The following is a 6,586-nucleotide window of genomic DNA, read 5'->3' on the forward strand; positions in this document are numbered from 1 at the left end:
AGTAACGCCTGTCAGAGGCGTTTCGTAATTGCTTGCTAGCGACCTTCCCTTTATTCGCGAGCCTTTCGCACACGCTGAAGAGACAAAAGGAGGAAAGGGTTAAGGGGGAGGCACGGGGCGTGAATGCGGGCCGCAGCAACGGGCCGCGCCCCATGGAACAGTTGCGCCAGCGTTTGTCCGCCCTCTCCACTCGAGCCACGTTAATGCGTTTTTCCGCCATAGTTATCGCACCCAGAGGGACCTTAATTTGATAGAGAGTGTCATGATTGATGCCGAAATCTCCAGAAGAATAAAGCGGTGAAACACAGGCAGAAGACGATCGGCGAAGGGGGAAAAAAGGTAATTTCTCTTGCTCTTGTCTTCGTCGTCGTTGTTATTGTACTTTGCGAGAGCTAAAGCGGGAATTCGCCATGCATAACTTCTGTTGTCCGTATGCCTGCTATAAATGGGCATTTAACATTATGCCATTTAATGCGAACAATCGAGAATGCGGCATCTTCGAACGAAGATGTAAAAGCGGCAAGAAGTGGCCGCAGCAGTCACTTCCGTTGCCGGTAAGACTTTAGCGGTGATTCATGTGGTTGATACGCTGTCTTAACAACACAGAGAGAGCATCAGTCGTTTATCTTTCTTAGTTGCAACGTTAAGTAACCAAAGTCGAAGATGGCGAAGTAATTTAGTAACGTATTCTCATTTCATTATTTCATGTTGCTTTCACTTGTTTTGCGTGCCATATCTACGACGCAGCGCTACAGGTTTGATTCGCTTTAGCACTATACTGTCCATTCGTGGCATCATTGTGCGTTGTAAATTAAAATTAGTTAGAAACTAAAAGTTTAAATATTTCTCACATATTTACAGCATATACGACGCGCCACTGACCCAGATATCCGATCATGCAACGAGGATGCGCTCGAATATTTTTTGACGCCGACGTTCTGTCCCTGCCATTGCAAGTGAATTTATTGGGACATATAGTTCATGCGACGTAAGAACAGGAATGCTATTTCAGTAATGTTCTATTGTGCAATTAGAATTCTAACAGCTGTTTTTAGGTAAGGAATATATTCACATTTAAATTCACTTTTTCGACATTTCGATGCTAAATTCATACTGAGTTTCAGATAATTTCACTGAATCCCATTACCATATCGGTAGGTAATGGGAGGTAAGGTTGAGTTCCAACAAAATTTCATTAGCCTGTACCGTGCCCTTCCGAAAACGTTTGCAGTGGGGTAACGAACAATTTACACGTAGTTTTAATTAGTCATCTGGCTTTAGCTGTTTATGTAACCATTGATGTACAATATCTCGCAAAAACGTATTCTCTGCTTAACCAATAAATTTAGCAGTCGCCACTACGACACCACGAACATAAACGTCGGCCATAAAACATTGACACCCATACCTGCCTCAATCGCTGCATTTTCTGTCACTCTTTTCCAGACCTAATAAAGCTATATTATAACATATAAGTTGATGTGGTTTAAACAACAACTCTCTGATGCATTCTCACCTTCAAGTTCGGCATGCAGCAATTCACGGCCTGCTCACAAAACGTAAGCAACTTAAACTCTTAAACTGATGATCTTAAGGGCCCACTGAAATGCACAACTCCACGGCTGCGACAGTGACAACACAATTACCGCGATTTGTCGGGACAAATCGCATGGCCTACATTCGGCTCCTCCTCATTTAGCACCATCTTGCGCTCTGAGTAAGTCGATGGCCATCAGGAAAAGCATGAAAAGTTCTTGTATAAATTTCGTGTGGTATCTTATTTGGATAAATCAGGAATCGCTATCGAAGCGACTACGACACGCGTTATGCAGTAATAATCTGATACCATAAGCCTGCCATTTTGCGAACTGACGAAGCCGCAATAGTGGAAACGTGCATCACTAAACGAGAAAAAAGTTAATCCGAGAAAAAGTCGCATGAACAATTATGTACAAAAGCTTCAAATTGATTTAAAAAAAACTGATATAGAGGAGCCGGGAAGAGGCCATGGCCAATGCTTTTATATAACTCCCTGGCGTCCTCGAGGAAACGCCATTTCAGTACGTCAGCTTTATATTGGGACGACGTGGAAGCAAGCGTGCCGCTCAAGGAATAATTCATTCGTGGTGTCATTCATAGCTGCCGTAATATGCACGTGGATCCCTTAATATTCATTTTGCTTTGGTCCTTCTATATTCGCTCTTCCTGTCACCATGGGAATCAGGAAGCTCCAATCAAAATGTTCCTCTCACCGCTGGTAAAGTGTGTGCGTTATAAAGAGGAGAATCGGGATTCGACGACGAAGTGAACAGGTTGACAGCGAGATAAAATCGGGAGCCGGCCAAAAGAGAGGGCGGGCTGTGAGAAGTGGAGCAAACTGCCAAAACGTTAAGCCCTAAGGACTTACCAGAACGGAAGTCGACACACACTTGATGAACATTATGTATGCAACGTGAGCCCGAGGAGGGAAACGCTAAGTTGGTAGTGACCATTGCTTTACTATATGTCGGCGCCTCATCATCTTGGCAGTGGACTCAAGATTGTGGCTGTACTATACGTATATACAAAGAGCACTGAGTACGCATTTGCAGAGTGTTTCTCAGGAGCGTATATAACTGCAATACAACGGCCTATAAGCTGCATTTGAGGAAAGGGGGGGGGGGGTGGTATACAAACATTTGTAGCGGGAACATGGCCGCATGAATAACTTAGTGTAGCACTGCGTCTATTGACTGTTCAAGTTAACGTTCTTCAACAGCGATGTAACCATTTATAGAGAGAACACGGCTGCAGACACAACTCGGTACAACACTGCGTCTATAGATTGTTCAAGCTGACGTTCTTCCACTACGATGCCATGATTTATAGCGGGGAAATAGTCCCACGAACAACTTCGTGCAGCACTGCGTAAATATAGATTGTTCAAGTAGACGGGGGGTTCTTCATGTGCGACACAAACATTTATAACGGGAACACGGCCGCACGAACAACTCGGTGCAACACTGCATCTCTAAACTTTTCAAGCTGATTTTCTTGAACTCCTATAAAACGAATTATAGCACTCGAATAAACGGCCGCGCGAACAACTTGGTGCTGCACTGCATAAGTAAGACTGCTCAAGCTGAGCGGAGGTGTGGAGGCATTCTACAACTATCCCGGAGCAGCTAATTGTTTGCAGGTGCTGAGGTGGGTAGGGTATGCAACAGAAACGTGCCCATTAAACGTTTTGTAGATATTGCTTTCCATTCAGAGCGCACACTTACCGCAAATTTTGTAACAATGCAGCCTTGTCCATACTTCACAATCCTTCAGTCACGCTACATTGGATTGCTTACGGTGACGGAGGCAAATGAGCATCATTCATAATTCCGGGTGCTCTCTCGCGTGCAGACTTCTTGCTTCTTCATTTGGGAAATGTGTGCCGTGTGTGCTAATTTATCTTGTTATAGCGAAGGCGGCGTATACGGACATCGTCCCCTCATAGGCTGCTTAGCCGCCATGGCTGACAGTTTCGATTGACAGTTTGTCCGTTTTGACAGTTTCGACTCCAAAACGATGCATCCGAAGATGCATCGTTTTATCTTGCCGATTCACCACTGCTTTGTTTCAGTGCGTGGGCTCGGCATGATTTAAAGTAGATGGTCGAAAGGGAGTATGGAGTAAACGATCAGAGAAGGAAGCGTTGGTATGCAATATAGTTTTCGTGCCATCATTGCACGCTGTTGCCTTTTCATTCTCGTCATGCTTCTGTCGTCTCGCTGTTATGATTGTATAGTCACCATGCAGTCTTGGTCATGCTGCCGTCATCGACAAGCCATCATTATCTCTATTGTCCCCACTGTGTCAACGTAGCGCTCACTTTCATGCAGTCTGCCAAATCATGTCAACGATAAGTTGTGTCACCATCATCAAGCACCGTTTCGACATCAGGAGTCGTATACTTCGGAACGTCTCATTGGAGTCCTCACCGCTGTACACTTCGGAAATATTGCTAGCGTGTTCATTAGACTTCTGCGGTCGGCCGAAGCAATTCGATTACATTGATAATCATCTCCGACAGTTTCTGCAAATCAATGTTGGTAAGCATGGCCCTAACTATCTGGAGCACCTGATATACGATGTCTAGCACGTAACATGTGCCTTCACAACGTACAGTTGTGTGCCAAGAACAACCGCTGGGGAAAATAATTTGTGGCGTTTATTTATTTTCACCAGCAGGCATCGCTCCGGATATCGGGAAGAAATCAATAATTTGCATGCCGCACCAGTGTTAGTAGAAATTTAATTCCTGTGCCATAGCAAGTTGTCTAATAAAGCTATCCATTGCTCTCTATTTTACTAAAACTCTTTCTGTCACAGCTTCGCGCTATGGCGTTGAGGTTCTCCTTCCTTTTTTTTTGTCTGTCTTCTTTTATGGCCCTAAGGACATGTGAGCGATTAGTAATTGTCACCCATCCTTGGAAACAACTAAGACGTAGGGCTGGCAGCGTTTGTTAGCCAGTAACACATAGGAGAAGTCCACCATGACAAAAATTTTGTTTCACGTCTATCAATAAAGAAGAATCGTCGCCTTTGTTGTGTGGATGGACTTTCTGCTGATAAATGGTACATGCTACATCTGTATTATGAACGCATGCCGAACACAATACGAAAAATTAGCAAAGCGGGGAAAGTTTTCTTTATACAGTGCATGAATGGTTGGGACTTACTCACCTTAACTATTCAAGAAGTTTCTGGGAGAAAACGGTGAACTTTTACATTCTTTCCACGCATTTCGGACTATATACGTTAAGGTCGACAGTAAGCTGCACACGTCATATCGATGCCTGTGTTGAGACATAAAAAGAGGGTGTTGCTTCACTCTTTCGTTATCTCGGTTGAAATTTCACGTAGTGTAACTGGCATGACCTAGATTGGTAACATTGCACGGCAAGGTTATAGATAGTGATTTGCATCATGCGTTCAGAAGGTCATGCTTAAGCGCTCAGAAGGTCATGCTTAAGCGCATTGGCCGACATAATATTTTAATTTTCTTAGCGTCACAAATGCAACACATCTGGGGTAGAGACGACAACAAAAACGAGAGGCCTGTGTTTTTGTTTTAGCTCAGGCGTTGCTGTGCCAGCTCATTACACGGCCTGGTTCAGCCTTGAACACACCTGAATTCAATGCCTTGTTGTTATCGTCCATCCATCTGTTTCCTTTTGATACTGAGCAGCCATTATGAGCGCATTTCCTCTTTTAGCTTTCACAGATAACCTTCTGTCGAATGACCGGCATTGGCAAGTGTAATTGCAGAAGCCTTGCCACTGTGCGTTGTTGTTTCTAGGACTTGTTGTCATCGTCTTTGCTATCTGTTTGCTATGATACTGAGTGACCATTATGATTGGATTTCTTCGCTTAGCTTTCACAGATGACCTTATGTGGCAGGACCAACATTCGCATGCGTAGTTGCAGGAAGCCTTGCCACGTGTGTGTTGTTGTTTCATTGACTTGAAGGTATCGTATTTGCTCTATGCTAGCTTATGATACTGAGTGGTTCCTATGATTGCATTTCCTCGTTTACCTTTCACATATAACCTTCCGTTCGCAGTATTATTAGATTAAGCCCTAAGGGCTTATATGCGTTGTTTCCTGTTTTCTTTTTCTTCAATTCGTTTTCTTTACTTCCTTCTTTTTGCGGCATCACCACGTGTTATAATCGCAATATTTTTTTTCTTAGAAACCGAGAGCTCTCTTCGGGTTAGATACGTTGTCACGTAAATTCCGTACAAACCTGGTAATTTTTTATGATAGCCTAAGGCGCGGGAATCACCTAGGTGCTTTCAACAAAAGTAGAATTGGCAACAGACAGAGATTGTGCCGAAAGTGTCAAACTGTTGTCGAAAGGTAACATGACTACGTGCTGTGCTTCTACGTCTAGCTAGCGTTGATAAATTAATGGAGTTCAAAGTGCTTGCAACGTGTAGCTCGCTTTAGCTAGTGAAGACAGGGAACCTCAGGCTGGCTGACGTATTGATAGGAACTAATAGGCATTGCCCTTCACATCGACTTCCCCAGAAATGCATGCGGAAGAGTTCCCTCAGTTACTGTGACAAAAAGTAACTGTGCCAGAGAACTTCGAGAAAGCTGCTGCAGAGTAAGCCAAACATAACCAGTAATAACGCCCGAATCTTTCAGAGTAAGCGTTTTGGATGTTGATTTGATTTAATCAGCTACAGGTGACTGCTACCATAAATATGTAATTCATGTGAGCTCATCATTTGACCCGCATAAATATTTGGCCGCTGCACCTTGAAACCAGAGTCACAACGTCGTCCTATAGAGTAAAAAGACCTGATAACAATCAGTCATAGTATAATATATGAAACACTCAAATACCTCACAAAGGGAAGCCAAGCGAAGCATAAAATAACATTCAAATGGATACCTGGATATTACAACTTCCTGGCAACACAGCAGCTGATGAAGCAGCACGACAAGCGCACCTCAAAGATGATGCGGTTTAGCTCCCAATATAAAAAATGCGGCACATCCCACCCCCTGAGGGAATCGATGGTATGCGAAGCAGTGTGCGGGGAGTCTT

This window comes from Dermacentor silvarum, chromosome 2, assembly GCF_013339745.2.
Source record: "Dermacentor silvarum isolate Dsil-2018 chromosome 2, BIME_Dsil_1.4, whole genome shotgun sequence".
In the NCBI taxonomy this organism is placed as follows: Eukaryota; Metazoa; Arthropoda; class Arachnida; order Ixodida; family Ixodidae; genus Dermacentor; species Dermacentor silvarum.